This window comes from Danio rerio, chromosome 20 (genome assembly GCF_052040795.2).
Source record: "Danio rerio strain M-AB ecotype USA chromosome 20, GRCz13ab, whole genome shotgun sequence".
Lineage (NCBI taxonomy): Eukaryota > Metazoa > Chordata > Actinopteri > Cypriniformes > Danionidae > Danio > Danio rerio.
In genome coordinates this window covers 15,954,337-15,972,601 of record NC_141040.1, presented here as the reverse complement: position 1 = coordinate 15,972,601, position 18,265 = coordinate 15,954,337, and the positions used below count along the sequence as shown (strand labels likewise).

At 35.4% G+C, this 18,265-nt stretch overlaps 1 protein-coding gene across 22 annotated transcripts in view; it reads left to right on the top strand.

The window, feature by feature from the left end:
* suco (SUN domain containing ossification factor) overlaps positions 1 to 18,265 on the top strand; it is a 97,686-nt gene that overhangs the window by 29,969 nt on the left and 49,452 nt on the right. The window lies entirely within an intron of this gene.

Genomic DNA, 18,265 nt, shown 5'->3' with positions numbered 1-18,265 from the left:
AGCAATCCATTGATGGGCAGCTCTTCAAGTCTCAAACTAAGTAAGCCAGCGGCGACAGTGGCAAGGAAAAAACTTAACCAATTAACGAAAGTGAAGGAGAAAAATCTTTGAGAGAAACAAGGCTCAATGTACCTAAATGTTAATTTAACATTGGTAGTGGGCTAAATATCGCAAGTATTTAAATTTTCCCCATTCTTCTTATTGGTTTTCTTCCTGTAGATCAACTGCATTTACAGTCCCAACATTTCCTAAAGTCACTGATCTTGCTTTCAGATTTTCTTGTTTTCTTACCTAATAGTTACCAAATCCTGAAGCTGGTAATTAATGGTCTTTAGAGTCATTCCAAGCTTTTTATAAATTGACTGGTTTTAGAAAGCAATCTCATTCATGGTTTAAAAAAAGTTGACCAATTAAAGTCTGTTCAAATTTCTTCACTTTTTAAACTCAAAAAAGCTGCGCTCATCAGGTTGCTCACAAAGTGTGTACAAAACAATTTAGTCAATGATAGTTTGGTTTTAAAGAGCCCCAATAATCAGTTTTTGAAAATGACCTTCGATGCAGTGTGTAACACAGCTCTAAATGTAGTGAAATATCCAGTTAAGGCTTAAATCTGAAAGTACGCCATGTTTAAAACTATTGATTCATCTATAAAAAAGTCAACTTAGAGTGTTTTAAATTAATCATCAGAGTATTAAATCTTTAGTCGTGTCTACCGATTTGTTGGCGCACAGACCTTGAAAAATTTAAACCCCCGCCCACATATTTAATTGTGTTTTGTTACTTGTCACTGCTCCACGTGACTTTTACTGTATCTGGTTACCTTTTTATATTCTCATATCGGCTTTAAAACAACGTTGAAAATGTGAGGCGTGCTGCGTTCTATTTAGATTTAATGCGTGCGTGAGCTTGCGATCCTTTGCCATTTGTCGCTGTTATGGCCGCCGTCAGCTGTTCCTACTAACGTGTGATAGTTTGTTTTCAAAATCATTTAGCTTTTGTCACTTTGTGGATAAATACTAAATGTGTGTCATGGTTAAGAATAGAGTGCTGGTGTTTAACCATGTTGCTTTAATGCACTCCTGCGTTAAACTCGCACTCTTACTTTTTCAAAATTGTTGATGAGCCGCGGTGGGCATTTCTCTCTGTTTTGCGTTGAATGCTGTCGATCAATCACAACAGACTGGGTCATCGGACCAATCAGCGCAGATTAGCTTTAATTTAGGAGGGGTTTGGGTACAAATGAATAAATGATTCGCTGAACAAATCATATGGGAGTCGTTGGGATAATTGGGTAACAATAAATGCAGATTATAAGACTATGAAAGTGTTTTTTGACCTTGCATGCATATCAGCCTGTTATTGGAGACCCGCAAAACCAAATTATGTCCTTTAATGCATAATAGGGGCTCTTTAAGTGCGAATGTTAATTACTATTTACAACGAAAAGTTTAATGGGTGCACTTCTTCAGCTTCTCAGGCACACAAAAAGAATATTGGTAATATGGACATTGACTGCCTTGAAACTGGTGCCTTTACATTTGAATTTTAGTTCATTATTAGGCCACATCACATAAGAAGTGCAAATGGCACTTTTTAGTTCAGTTTGTTCTCTGACGAATAGAAAGCCGTAATTTCTTTGTTTGGTGCCTTTATGAAAGGAAGTAAAGGTAAACATCAATTACTTTTAAAATTAACTGAGCCAAAACATGGACCCCCAGATATACCCACTGTGGCATGGGATTGTACAAGACCCCTGAAGGTGTCTTGTGGTATCTGTCACAATTTTTGCAGCTGATCATTGAAGCTGCTGTGCATTGACCTTGTTGGCCTAGCACATCCCACAGATGCTGAGTTGGGTTAAGTTCTGGGAATTCTGGAGTCAACTTCAAATCTTTTTCATATCCTCATTGTGTGAGGATTGTGTGCAGTGTACTGAAGTGCATTTATCCTGCTGAAAGAGGCTGCTTCCCCCAGGACACACAATTCTCAAGAAGGGGAGTTTCCGGTCTGTACCAAGATTTAAGTAGGTAACACTTAAGTGGGCGCATGCAGGGTTTTCTAACAGAACATTGCCAACACCATCACAAGCTCTCCACTGGTATGTCATCATACCATTGTCTATCCTGGTGCCATCACTTTCCCAGCTATAGTGTGCATACATACACTGCAATCCACTTGATGGTTCCACTTGATCCACTACTCCAAATTTTTATTGCAAGCCCATTCATTGGTCAACCAGGTTTATCATAGGCATTCAGCTATGTAGACCCAAGTACAGCAGAGTAAAGTTCACTGTGTGTTGTAACGCATTCCTCCCGTAACTCTGGTAAATTCTCACTGTCCATTTCACCTTCATCCAACATGTTTATTCAGAACTGGGCATTTATGTATCGTCTAATTAACTTGAACCTTAATATGTGGTCTTGTCCACACATGATCAGTGATATTTGTTTAACCTATTACTGGACAAATGTTTTGCATCATTAGTCTCAGACTATGTATGGTCTGTATATGGTCAGTTGTGTAGTCCTTGTGCCTGTACTAAGTCTAATGTCAACACATTGAGCTGTGGTGTTGAGTTTCCGCTCGCAGTTGTGAAACACAGATCCTGTGTACTAATTAGGAATGTGTCAGGACCAAAATAGCTAGCAGGTATTATCAGGGAAAATGAACAATGGTTAAACGGCGTAACAGATTCACTCATCTTTCTAGACAACATTAAATTATTGGATCCAACAATAGATATTGGCTAACTTTTATTTTGCATTAACAGAATATATCTGCACCTAAATGAGTAAAGGCATGATGGTCAAGGTTTCTTTGCCATTGTCATGCCATTGTTGATGAGCTTATCTTGAATCTTGTTTAGAGATGGGATTTAGATACCATGGTCTTGCTGTGCTCACACCATGCTTTTGGCACCAAATATTTTCATCTGTTTAGAAGGTTGACATCAAAGTCTACATGCTTTACGTTGAAATCCACGCCCAATTTTGTGTAGAGGAGGCAGTTAAACACAGCCATTCAGCAGTGTTGACTGTTACCTAAGACTTGCAAGTTGAGGAAATCAGGCATTGCACTTGATGTCTTCTGACATGAGCTGCTAAAGCATGTGTAATCACCTGAATTATCCTCATTACTTTTGTCTAAGGCTCTGGTATTTAGATGTTTATGTCAGTTACAAAAGTGGACAACTTTAAAAACTGTCGTAAGCAGGGTTCAATTTTGACCAATTGAGCAACACATTTGATCAGATTGCTTTCATAGTTCAAATGTAATGAATGTATTGGAACAGTCACAAAAGTACTGCTCTCTGCCTTGCTGAACCATTGAGAAAGTACCCTAAAACAAGTATTCGCACTTTGTTGCATTGTACTAAAAATACAGACTACAATAGGGGATCTTGTATTCTACTGTACTTTCAGTGTTGGCGAAAGACTGTTCCAGCAAACTTGCGATTTAGTCCAAGTGTAGAATTATTGAAATATTTGGAGCATCTAAGGGCCTACTCACACTATGCCATCCGTACCGTGGCCAGGCCCATTTCCCGGATTGTTTGAGAAGTGTGAGTGCGCTGAATCGGGCTCAAGCACGGTTCACTTGGCCGGCCAGTTCACTTGGACTTTGGCGCGGTACACTTGTAGTGTGAGTGCAAAACGCGCCAAAGCTTGAAACTGAAAGCGAGACGTGACTTTTAAGGGACTGTTTCATATGAATTTATTAATCAATCTTACTGTTCAATGAACAGAAACTGCCGTAGTTTATTAAATACGCAAACCCCTCACTGCACGACAGCTGCACACCTTTAGCAAGCCTCCTCATTCCTACAGCACAAGGAATTTTTGACTGTTTATGAGCGCCAAAAGTGGCAGATCTGTTCGGCGAATATCAGACTGCATGTCACCGCATTCGTAAGGACTGTTTGGCAAAATATTTGACTGCATGTCACTGCATATCAAACAACTGAAACGATATAACTAGAGAAATCTTCACTGTGCTGAGCGAGAGCGCTCACTGAACAGCGCAGCATCGATGACATAAGTGCTCCCAGGCCCGATTGTAGTGTGAGTGCGGGCCGTCGGGGGAGACGGGTGGGGGGACAAGCGTGCTTTGGCCCGGTTCGTGGCAACTGTACGTAGTGTGAGTACGGCTTTAAATTCTTAAACAAGGGTCTCACCTTTATTGCCATAGTATGCTACAGTGATGAAGGATGTCAGAAAACCATCAGTAACCTATTACGCCCTGTTATGAATCCAATGCCGTATAGTTCTTCTCTGCATCACAATTCATGATTGAAGTGATTAGTTTTAACCCCCCTAGTAGCCATCCACATCTTTTAAGTTAATTTGCTTTCTCATTTACATGTAAGCTGCATAAGAAGTAATGAGGGGCATGATGAAATAAATCTGAATAGTGTTAATTAAATCTAAACGTACCTGGTTGCAAGAGATTAATTTTCAAAGCAAGTCAATACCAGGTGGAAACAGGCCCTTTGGTTTAGCTAAGCTGCCTTGATTTTTAAAACGTACCTATTCTGAACAATGTGTTGAAGATGTGAAACTGGAATGGTTCAGTGCTAGTGTTTAGTTTTTAGGTCCAGTCCTAAATAAGCCTGTGCTCCATGGTGTGTATGCTGCAACGGTCAGGTCGCATTATTTGCATGAACGCCTACAATTTGTGATTCACCCTGGAAGCTTCGGCCGTGTTTCAGTAAGTGCGCTTCTCTGTGTTATGCACGCCACCCTCAGACTCGCACTCTTCCACTACAACCTTATATAAAACTGCTAACATGTCCCATGTTCTTTGGCAGGAGTACGTCTGGTTACATTCAAGTGAGCTGTCGAAGCTTTTGGGATTTTAATAGCGGCGGATGTTTGGCATAGCTTGACTCATCAGATCAGTAGAGGCTCCATATAGCTTCATTCTGCTCTAGAGGTGTTGGGTGGAGAGTGAAGAAATCATGTTATGATGCCCAGGACTTAATTGTAGAGGCTTTCAGTGACTTCATTTCCATCCCTGTCAGCTCAAGCAGGCTCAGGCGTCTTCCGCTCTGACATTTGCTCTGTGGCAGAAAGCTTTTGTCTAGCCAAAGCATTGGCCTACTTTTTTTTAGAGAGCTCTGGCTGTGTGCCCTGCAAGCCTGTTCTTCCCTCAGCCACGTCGCTCTGCACAACTGAATCTGCTGAATCTCTGATTTCCCTTCTCTGATTTATTATTCATCAGTTCATCATGCTGTATCAATCACACCCTCCCCCTCATTTATAAAGGGTTGTGTTAGAACTGTTTAGAGACATTTCTGCCAGTGGTTTGGTGTAACTTTACTGTAATTGTCCTGCTGAAATTTGTACACATTCGTGCCAGAGATTTTTAGTCCTCTTGCATTCTGGACTAAGTGTGTGTGTGTTTTATTTGGCAAGTCACACTACAAAAGGAGCGTTTGTACTGTCATTTAGTTTCTACTTAGCCTGTTTGCACTCTGTAAAGCAGATGCCGTTCAGATCTTTTTTCCCATTTTTATGTGCCAGATGCTCTGTTCCAGTGCCACATAGGCAAGCCAAAGTTCACCCTACCAATGCAAAATAAACAGATATGAATTTCTCCTCTTCATCAGGCAATGCCCAGTTATGATGCAAGCATCTGTTTATGTTTGAAATATTGCATTGCGTGAAAGTTAACCTCTGAAACTTTCTTGATGATGCCATCAGGTTAAGTCACCTGTCGTAATCATGACTGTTATGTGGAAACTGGTACACATTCATGTAATAGGTTAAGGGTGAATTCTAGAGCATTAGATCACTTGCTCTAGATCAGTGGTCACTGACGTTTTTATCACAGTGGACCGGTCAACTCTTGACAAATGCGGCCCTGTGGGGTAGATTGATGTCTCAGAGGATGACAAGCTGACAAAACCTTGCTGCAACCCTTATACAAGTTTTATTCATGGATTTATATATTTATTTATTAGAAATTTAAAAAGCAATGCAGTGTTTCTAATGAAACGTGTGTATTTCATACAAAATATGAAGTATTTCAACTGAGTGCGCTTGCCGTGCCAATCCATTCCTTGGCAGTTCATGGGTTCTTCACTAGGCCTTTTCTACTTTGCCAAGAAACTTTCAAGACGTCTGTTTCTTACTCCTTTTGCTAGCTTGTGGGTTAAACTATGATGCTTAAGTGACCGAGATGTAACCGAGTGTTGCCACCTTAAACCAGTCACCACAAATAAGGAGAAGACAAGTGCATTTGTGGTGGAAAAATATATTTATTGTAAATAATTTCGCTAAACAAAACGTTATTAGCTTTATCCAGATCTATCGACTTAAGAATAATAGGTGGTAATCAGACTCCGATTCCAACCCCACTTGTCCAAGACAGACACGCTGCCCATAACAGGCAGAACCGATCATAGACCAGTGTTTCTAAGCCCAGCCCAATCAGCTGGACCTGTAAACACAGACACATGCACGCAGATGTGCAATTTCCAAACCGAGAAATTAGTCATTTTTCAAAATAAAAGATTGTTCAGACTAAGATAATAAATAAAACAGGCCGGTACCAATTGATCCATGGACCGGTCCGCAGCCTAGGGATTTTGGACCACTGCTCTTAATTACTCTTGTGATATTTTTTACCTTTGTTTATACCAAATGCAAAGTTATTTGTGTGAGTACATTACATACAAAATCAATGCAAACACCTAAAATAATGGAAAATTTGTGGCTGGCTAAAATTCACGCTTTGCAAAAAATATTTTTTGAATGATGCACGATGAATGTTTCTTTTTTGCAATTGGTGTAAACCCAACATTATGTAAATTTTCCTTAGTTTAATTCTTTTTTAACACAGAAAATGTGATTTATTCTGTGTGTTCATTGCAAACATGTTACACAATCTGTGTCATTCGCACCAACCGACAAAAATTCCCCTCTATTTGCATTTTAGCATTGGCTTCCTATGTAATCTACTCTCGTAAAAAACTTGTATTCACATTGGTTTTGAGCCCAGCAGTAGGGTTTTGTCGTTTTTAATCATGCAAACTTATTTCTGTTGCTCTCTCATTTAGATAATTTAAACCTTATGTTAATCATTAATAATAATAATAATAAGCTTCGTAATACTTCTAAGAATTTAATTTGGGTTAAAGTTATTATCTAGTTTTTATATTTTGCATTATAATGTAGAATTTAAACATTTGAGTTCATTTTAAGGTGACTTATTTAAGGATTAATTTCATCCATTGAGTCAGTCATTAAATGTTGTAATTGCTGTTGGTGGGTAAAGTCATCTTGCATGCTTGCATTCAAATGATGGTTCGCTTGCTTAATGGTGTGTGACAGCAAAAGATAATCTAAAATCTTACTTTAAAGCATATTAGGACTCTCCATCTGACTTTTCTCACAAGAGATCCACATATTTAAATGGGCATATTAGACAAACATCACAAGATTTGTCCTTTGTTGCCTAATTTTAGACACATTCAAAGCAGTTTTGCCTGAAGACACAACGTTATAAAGAAAGTCCTGTTCAGACGGAAGCTGTTCTTCAGTCACACACACGCACTGTGACTGATGTCTGACAACATGCAGGATTTCAGTAAAAGTCATTAAATGAAGTGCTCTTTTGTTCATTTCTAGTCCCTTTATACATGTCTTAATGTTGTGCGTCATTGTAATAGAGGCTTGTGTACAAGCTGGCACACCTTGCAAGAGCCAAAAGATATTTTCCACTCTGCTTATTTTTTGCCTTACTTGTTTTAGCATCTGTGTTCAGTGCCAGGAAAATTATACCAGGACAAAATACTCAACTGCACTGATTATTCTGATATATACTAATATCTAATGTTTGCCTATAATCATTGGTCAGTTTACAATTGCATAATGTTCTATCATATTGGTGTAATGATTATTTTAGGCAAACACCAAAGTCTGTTCTCTTCATGGCCATATTTGCAATGCCTCTAGATCATGGGTGCCCAAACTTTTTCTTATGAAGGACTGTGGGCTGAAAGAAAATATACCAACTGTATTACATTTAAAGTTGCCATGGGCAATTATCTATTTTATTTCAAAATATATTTATAAATAAATAGTAAAAAAATCTGTTTGCTTTTTTGTAGTTCAACAATAAAACGAACAAAGGAAAGGTTACATTTAAAATAGAAATTCAAATCTCTGTTAAAGGCGTTCAACCCTTCCCGCTCATTTTCCCTCTGGCGGGCCAAATCAAAGGACACAAAGGGCCAACTTTGGCCCACAGGCCCTAGTTTAGGCATCTCTGCTCTAGACTATTTAGAGGATCTAAAACCACATTTTTTTACTTTAAAAGGGGAAATTTTAAAAAAAGCATATCATCAATTTTATATTTCAAATCTGCAACAAAATCTGATTTGTGCTGTTTATTAAATGTTGCTTCTTTTGCTTAGATAACATAAAGTAATAAGCATATTAAGACACTAAATATTTTTGAACGACAGCTGGAGTTTTTATTTCCAACTGATTTGATGTTTTAATTTTGTATTGTATTTTTATTTTGCCATATTGTGTGTTGCTGCACTGTAATCTATTTATAGTAATATGAATGAGCCATCCTAGTTCTGTTCAAAACGAATGTGCACAAGTCAAATGTTGTTTCCTCTTAAGTTAATTTGCTTAACTACATATTTGATCTTGCTCTTGAGTGGATGAATGCTCACTTTTATCATTGGTAAAGGGTGGCTGTTGAGATATATGCCACTTTTATCATCCATAAAGAATACCACAGCATTTGCTTGGACTTTTGTTGATAATTATGTAAACTTCCCACAATTCCAGGTGATTTGAATTTGCCCCAGCTAGTTTATTTGTTTATTTTTTAGGCTTTTTGTTGTTATGCTTTACACTGTAAGGGCGCACTCACACTAGGCATGGTTGCCTTGAACTGTGCCAAAGCACGCTTGTCCCCCCTCCCCTCCCCTTTCCCCCGACAGCCTGCATTCACACTGCATTTTTGCCTTCCTAACCAGAGTATGGCTGCGTTCGAAACCGCTTACTACTCAGTAGGTACTGCATTTAAATTTAAACGTACTACTCGGCCATTAGAAAAGTACATTTTATACAGTATGAATGTGAAAAGTATGAATGGAATTCGGACGTACTATATCCGCCGTTTTGATATGGTCACGTGACTAGCTTCATTGTGTGATTTGCGTCACTTTACTCTCATTCATGAATTTGCTCACTGGGCATCATGGGATGGCGCAGCATGCATGGGATGCGCACTCCGGAATCTCGCCGGAAGTAGTAAGTCATCCGGGTACTTCTCGCATACTGTTTTTCGAATTCTATGAATTCGGACACACTACTCTGCTCACATACTGATTTTAGCGTACTATATAGTATGGAAGTATTCTGTTTCGGACGCAGCCTTACATCATTGATGATGCAACTGTTCAGTTTAACAGGAAGCGAAGCGCTCTCACTCAGCACAGTAGAGATTGCTTTAGTTGTTGTTTTGTATTATTTTTAGTAATTTGGGATGTTGTGAGACACAGTCAAATATTTTGCTGAAAAAATCCACAACTTTTGACGCTCATACCTAACCATAAAATCATTGTGCTGCATGCATTAGAAGGGTAACTGAAGTTGCAGCTTATGTGCAGTGAGGGATTTGTGTCTTTAATAAACTATAACTGTTTGCGATCATAAGTAAGAAACGATTATGAAGCAAGTTAGAATGATTAATTAATCCATATAAAACAGTCCCTTAAAAGTGAGTTTCAGGCTAAGGCGTGCTTTGCACTCACATGACAAGTGTACCGCGCCAAAGCCCAACCTCTTCTAACCGGACAAGGGCCGGCCAACTAAACTGTGCCTGGGCCTGATTTGGAGCACTCACACTTGTCAAACGAATAGCCTGGGTGAGTGCACCCTAAAAATGCTGGGGTCAAACATTTTTTTAATGTTGAACAAAATATCCAAAGATGCCATTTTTAGGTCATATTCAAGGTTATCAATACCGTCAGAATCTTATACTGGCCCATGCCTAGTGGCTTTTAAAGAAAAATACTTGTGTTGCATGGAAACTTCAAGCCAGGATATTTCCTGATGTTTCGTTAAGTTGAAATTTTATCTTCCTTTAAGTGCAATAGATAATAAAAAGAAAAAAATAAGGCTTTAAAAGCTCATATTTTGACATATTTTGTAGAAGAAGTGAAGTTTAATGGCGTCGTAATTTAGCCTCACAGTATAGTTGTGGCTCCTAGTCTTTCCTGGCATGGAGAATAGGACTAAAGCTAACAGGAAATGTTTGGGGGATTTTCTTGGGCGCCTGGCTTTTCTAAACCTACTCATCCAGACAGGCTGAGAGAATAAACACTGCCCCAGAATCAAACGATCTGTCGCATCACATGTAGCACCGGCAAATTGATCGCTATCATTTATTGTGTCCCTGTCCCCATCTCCTGTTTTCAATCTGTTTTATCCTGAGCTCTGCTGCAAATTCACAGGACCCCCTCACTTGTTCAGATGAACCTTTTGTGTGGCGATGAAATGGTATGTGATGAATGCTGGGTAGGGATATATTGATTTGCTTACATCTCACACTGAGCATTTCACTAACAATTTGGAATGTTTAAATCCAGACACTGATAAAAAGAGAAACTGGGACATAACCCAAAGAATCAACCTACTTTTAAAGCTCTAAGGGCGGAAAACATTGCAGATATAAGCATGAATGAAATTAAAATAATATTAACATTATTAAAGAAAAACTTAATAAAATAATATTAACATTATTAAAGAAAAACTTAATGAAACAATGTAAACAAATTTTAAATGATGTGTATTATTGTATTAATTCTATCTATATGGTGTAATGTCAGTTTGTCTTTATTTGGTTGTGGTATTGGTGTCTGTTGTTATGGTATAATGTACATTTTAAGGCAGCATGATATTTAGAAAAATCAGACATTGCAATATTTTCTTATTCTGCAATTTATATTGCAATATGAATAGAACTTCACAAGATAACCTTAGTGACTATTTGTAAAGAATTCATCATTCTCCTTTGATTGGGATTTTGTAGGTGAGTTTATGTGCATAAGATATACAAAATCACCTATAAAACAAAATAAAGCATGGCTGAAAACGGTAGCACATTGGTAGAAAATAAATATACAGCACTTTATGGTTTTTGGTGGTGGATTGAGGCACGGAAATTAGATATTCAAATATAAAATAACTCTGTATCAGTCTTCATTGTATAAATATTAAATAAGCACATTCATTCTTTGTTAAAGTGGCAGACTTTTTTATCATTTCTTGTGCTCAGATTGTTTAAGTTCACTTGAAACCTTAATCACAGGCCTTGAAAACACATCAAAAATCTTTCACACCTTTATATTAGGCCAACTTGACATTGCAAATCCTGAGATAATAATAATAGCCACTATGTTGGTAGTGACTAATGGGGATCTAAATAAACACACAAACAATGTGAATGATTGAGACTCTGAGCTGTCACAGCCATGTCGCCCTGCAGTCCAAGACAGCAGGGCAGGGCCTGGTCAGTACCTGGATGGGACCACATGGGAAAAACTAGGTTGCTTTTGGAAGTGGTGATAAAGAGGCCAGCAGGGGGTGCTCAACCTGTGATCTGTGTAAGTCCTAATGCCCCAGTAAAAGTGAAGGGGACACTATACTGTCAGTGGGCGTCTTTCGTGTAAGACATTAAACGGGGGTTCTGACTCTCTGGGGTCAATAAAAAAATCCCATGGCACTTCTCGTAAAAAGTTGAGGTGTAATCCCGTTGCCCAGGCCAAAGTCCCTCAATCGGCCCTTGCGATTATGGCCTCCCAGTCATCCCTATTCATCAAATTGGCTCTATAACTGTCTCTCCACTCCACCTATAGCTGGTGTGTGGTGAGCACACTGGCGCTGTTGTCCTGTGGCAGCCATCGCATCATCTAAGTGGATGCTGCACACTGGTGGTGGTGTGGAGAGACCCCCCTTTATGATTGTGAAGCACTTTGAGTGTATGGCCATACACAATAAATGCCCTATATAAATACACATGACATTACATTATTTTACTTTCACTTTTAAATGGCCATTCATATTTATTCAGTTTCCCTAAAATGAATGATGCAATTCACAATTACATAACAATAGAAACGAAACTCTTCAGTGCTGACATGCATATATAACCAATAAGCGTGTGCGTTTTTACTGTGAATCAGAATTACACACTACCATACACACTGTTGCATCTTAACTTGTTTTGTAGGAGCCGTTAACTCAATTTCACCAAGGAACATTCAGGACTGGTCATAGTCAAAGTTAACGAATCTGGTCTGTGTCTAGGGTCTTTTTAAGATTAAAGTTTATTGAAGAAGATTTAAAACATTAAAGCTAAACAAAGCTCCTCACAAAGCCAAAATAAGCTTCTCTTTTGACTCGCAGCACAAAAACAAAACAAAAAGCTATATCAAATTAGCATAAAGTTGTATAAAATTATCCTTTTTTTCTAGACTACGTCATTATATTTTTGTAATATTAAAATTAAGAGATGCTAACATTGTCATCAATGCTGTGCTACAAAAACACATCTGTTCAAAAACACAAACTTTCATGATCTTATTAAAGCTTTGGTTTCAGTTGCCTTTCTGAGAAAGGGCGTGAAACAGATTTTTTTTGATCCTGTAAAAGAAAAATGTGTTTGAACATGAACTAGTTTGGTATCTTTTCATGTATCTTGTCTTAAGGGTGACCCTGTGAAAATTTAGTTGGAAGTCAAACATCAAAATAGCTTTTGACAAATCTGTTGGGACCAAAACTATTTTCCAATATTACACATTTTACTTTATCAATATGTTTATATAGTAATTTATGGCAAAACTTTTCAGCAACATTCTAGTCCTCACTAGCTGTTTCCTTCTACATCTGGTGTGAACACAGCATAACAATCAAATGTAAAATAACATGGTCATCATTGTGTAAATAATGTTAAACAATAATATAAAAATAATATTTAATAATGTATTTGTTTTAACCTGTAATAAATAATCTAATGTGAGTATTTCCCATAAATACATTGCAATATCGATATCTCAAATGATATATTGATTGGCGTGTTCATTGCATTTCGTCTTTTAGGAAGTGACAACAATGGCAACCATTTGAAGTGGATTCATCAAACTTGTACTAAAACAATTGAACCCATTCTTGTCCTACACTCTCAGAAATAAAGGTACATGAGCTGTCACTGGGGTGTGGTACCTTTTCGAAAGGTACAAATTTGTACCTAAAACAGACGTATAAATACCTCAAGGATGTATGTTAGTACCTAAACATTTTAGAGGAAAAATTGTGTTCTATTTAGGTGCTAACATGTACCCTTGAGATATTAATATGGCCCTTTTAGGTACAAATTTGTACCTTTCAAAAAAGTACCAGCGCAGTGACAGCTCACCTTTATTTCTGAGAGTGTAGGACAATTTTGAAAAACATTGTTTTTTAACTCATTAGATGAAAACGGCTGATATTTGCAAATGTTTAATGCGATATTCCAGTTTTGCACAAACGTTTAATTTACATTTTTGGATTAAGACACAGCTACTGTCACAAAGGGTTTCAGAAATCATTCAAATATGACGAATTGCTACTTTTGAAGCATTTATTTTTTGACTTCTCATTGTAGAATAACAGGTTTTTCTTTCTAGCTCAGCCGTTGTCATCAGCCTAAGCTCTTAGTTGTGTTCAGTCCCTGCTGCTGTGCTTCTTTGTAAGTGCTGTCATAAATAATAGCTAAATGTGAGATGATGTTCTCCCTCTGAGTTGCCATAAGCTCTCTGTCATTTGGAGGAGTTACAGTAGCTCTGATATGCCTTTGGGCCACATGGCCTCCTGTGTCGAGGCTCTTCATAACAACGGAAGTATCTAAATAGGAACATTTTCCCCCATAGCTCTGCTCTGCTTTTTATTTGTGGTCATTTAACCCACTCAGGGCCTTGCAGACCTGCTGTGTAATGCTGGAAAGGGGCAATATCTTAACTTGGAGAGGGCAAAAAGTTCTCTATGTTTTATTATTTCTTTGTTTTTTTTTTATTCTAATTTATTTTAATAGTATATATTGTATAATTGAAATTTTATTTAATAATTATAATTTGATTTTAATTTATCATTTAATTTATCACTTGAAAATCATTGATTATCATTTATTTTAGATTTTTTATTTATTTATTTAGTATTTTATTTTCTATTTTAGTTTAATACCTTTATTTTATCATTTTAATTAATAATTGTAATAATTTTTTTAATTTAAAAATTCTTGAATAATTAACATTTTATTTAATTTTATTAAATATCTTCATATAATAATTTATCATTTTAAATGTTTTAAATTTATTTTTTAATAAATTAATTTATAATTTTGTTTTGTAAATTTTAGTTTTAATGCATTTTTATTTTATATATTTTTATTTTAGTTTGTTAATTTTTTATTGTATTTATTTTATTTTTATTTGTAATTAAATTTTGTAATTTTTATTTAATTTATCATTTCAATTGAATGATTTTTATTCTATTTAAATGTATCATTAATTAATCATTCAGATTTTTTACATTTTATAAATTATTTAAATTTGTTTTTATTTTATTATTTTACTCTTATTTAATCATTTTAATTAATTTTAATACCTTTTCTCTTCAAATTAAAAAAATAACAATTTATATTTTCATTTTATGCTTTTTTATTCTATAATTCTAATTTTCATTTATTTTTCTTTTAGTTCAACACCTTTATTTTATTAATTGAATAAATGTATAATTTTAATTAATTTTCATAAAGTAAATTTTATTTATTGATTTTATTTAATATTTATAATTAATTAACATTTATAATTTTATTTAATTGGGCAATGCAGTGGTGCAGTAGGTAGTGCTGTCGCCTCACAGCAAGAAGGTTGCTGGTTCGAACCTCGGCTCAGTTGGCGTTTTTGTGTGGAGTTTGCATGTTCTCCTTACGTTTGCGTGGGTTTCCTCCGGGTGCTCCGGTTTCCCCCACGGTCCAAAGACATGCGGTACGGGTGAATTGGGTCGGCTAAATTGTCGGTGGTGTATGAGTGAGAGTGTGTGTATGTTTCCCAGAGATGGGTTGCAGCTGGAAGGGCATCCATTGCGTAAAAATGTTCTGGATAAGTTAGCGGTTCATTCCACTGTGGCGACTCCAGATTAATAAAGGACTAAACCAACAAGAAAATTAATGAATGAATGAATGAATTTTGTTTAATGATTTTAATTTAAATTGTCATTTCATTTATCATTTACATTTTATAATTTATGATTATTTTAGATGTATTATTTTTTATGATTTTATTTTTATTTACTAATTTTCATTTGTTGTTAATGTATTATTTTTTTCATTTAAAATAAAAAACATTTAAATTAATCATTTAATTTATCGTTTAAATTTTAGATTTATCATTATTTTAAATTTAACATTTGATTTTTATTGGATTTATTTTCATTTTAGTTCAGCACCTCTTTTGAGAGGGAATTTAATTGTCTTTATTTTTGCCTTTTTTTACTGTAAATGTTCTGACCTATTTTCTTGTCATGACATGTCAGATGGTTTTTGTGTAGTTAGCGATGGGATTGTTTGGCTACTGGGACAGCATTCAAATACTGTATGTCAGCAAAAAGTATGTGTATATCTCTTCTTCTCCTCGCAGGCTTACAACAAGTCATGTGTGAGGAAGAAATGGGAATTGTTGTGTATAATTGTAGGCTTTGATCTCATTCATCGCTCCGGTGTGTTATTTTTGACACAATCCATCCTGATGAATCACTCTGTTTGACCTACATTTGAGTTTTAGTTGATTTATTGCCTCCTGCTCTAACTCTCCTGATCCTTATACAGCTGTGAGTTTTACAGGAAGCTAAAAATGATTTCCATAATTTAAATCTGATGGAGCGTGCCTTTAAATATACATCCTTGGTGTGACATCTGTTGGCTCTGCTTAACTGTTATGCTAAATTCTTGTGCGTCGTCAGTGTGTTCATTTTATCACAAATACACTGTGACTCTTCAGTAAATAATTATTAAATGGCTTTTTGGAAAACCTAATTTTCATTGGTCAGTTCCTTATTTTTTGATTGTATTCTATTTTGTTTTACTTTAATTTTATAATTGTAATTTAATTTTCTTTTATGATTGAAGTTATTATTTTAGAATATTATTGCAAAATTGTAATTTTATTTAATCTGTTTAATTAAATGTAATAATATTCATTCATTTATTTAATAATTTAAATTTGTATAATTTTAATTTATCATTTATCATTTCATTTGATTGAAATTGTAAAAATTAATTTTACATTTCAAATTGTATATTATTTGATTAATTCTATTTGTCATTTTAGATTAATTTATAATGTTTTTTTAGTTTTATTGTATTATTTATTTGTATTTTAAAATAGCATTTTTCTAGGGAAATGTTGTATCGCAAGTAATATCGTTATCGCAATACTTGACAACTGTATCGTGCAGCCCTAGTTTTAATTGGTTGTATGTCAGGATATAGGAAACAAGCTCAGTCTTCTCTCCCGACTTAACTTGGCGATTTTTAAAATTCATATTCTGTATGTGTACATATGTTTAAGGGGTGGCCTATTAATCGTTAACCAATCCATGTGCATCATTGACAAAAAACAGAATCCGACTCTTTCTGCAAACACAACTTTACAATAGGCCATTTATTGCTCTCTGCATGTTTTTCCCTTATAAACTTTTCAAGGATTGATTCAGTCTGTACTTCAAGTAAACACCGGCCTGAAAACGAAGAGTGGAGTCTCATGAAAAGACTTGACGTTGGTTAATGTCCAAGCTTGACTGATTGTTTGGCCACACAAGCCCCTGCGCTGACAGTGCTAACATGAGCATGCATGTGCATGTACGGCTCCTTCTGACTCCTAAATCTAGTCAAGGTGACGCTCTCAGGTTACAATGTGTGACAGTCTGAAATGAGAGTGAGATGAAGCGCTTCATGACAACCCCCAGCTGTTGTTCATTCTCCAACAAGTCATCTGATAGCTTTCTGCAGAGGGCAGATTGATAGATTTGTGGCAGATTTAGGAGGAAATGCATGTGATGGATTAAATAATGATTTTACAATAATTGATTGTTTAGAGTAAATGTTTACATTAATCTTAGAGATATTCTATTTTTTGATCATGTGAATGCACTTAGAAAACATTTATTTTGCTTTTAATCTTTTAAAATTGATTTTAAATTCAATTTGAATGGTTTAGTAGTCAACATCATGTCTATTAAGTCATGTTTAAAAAGCCTGACATATACAGTTGAAGACACAATTTTTTGCCTCTTTAGGAATTTTTTTTTTCCCCATGTGTTGCTTAACAGACCAAGGACATTTTTCACATTATCGTCTGACAAAAAAAAAAAAAAAAAAAAAAAAAAAAAAAAAAATATATATATATATATATATATATATATATATATATATATATATATATATATATATATATATATATATAGTAGTATTTGCCCCCTAAAGAAATAGTATTTTTCTCAATTAGCTACAGAACAAACTACTGTTCAAGGACTTGCCCAATTAACCTAACTAGTTAGCCTAATTAGCCTAAGTCTGTAAATTGGACTTTAAGCTGAATGTCTTGCAAAACAACTACTAGCCAAATTTTATGGTCAGTCATCACAGTAAAGTCAAAATAAATTTAAAATTAATAAAATTAGCTATTAAAATGTTTGTTTAAAAATGAGTTGAAAAATCTTATAGATAGATATTTCACAGGACGACTCATAATTTTGTCTTCAACTATTAATATTGTAATGAATAAATCTTTTGTTCTTCTAAAGCAGGGGTCTCAAACTCAAACCGGTGGGGGCCCATTTCAGTGAGTGACAGTTGATGGGAGGGCTGTTTTAACATTCAAACACAAGAAAAAAAGTGACGTAATTTGTGCATCTTAGCACTTTAAAATCAGTATAGATTTTCTTTGCTATCGTTATTATTAGTTTCAATAAAACTACTATTTTGAGGTGTGCATTTTACAACACAGTATTATTGGATTGTATTTTCTTATTTTCCTTGTGTTCAACAATTAATATTTATTTATTTTTTGCACTTTACATTTAATTGTAATCTATGTTTTTTTTGCATATACAGAATGTGGCGATTCCAGAGATAACAGGTTGAAAAAAAAAATAAGTCTGATTGTTTTGCAGCGTAAAAGTGGTGTAATGATTTACTT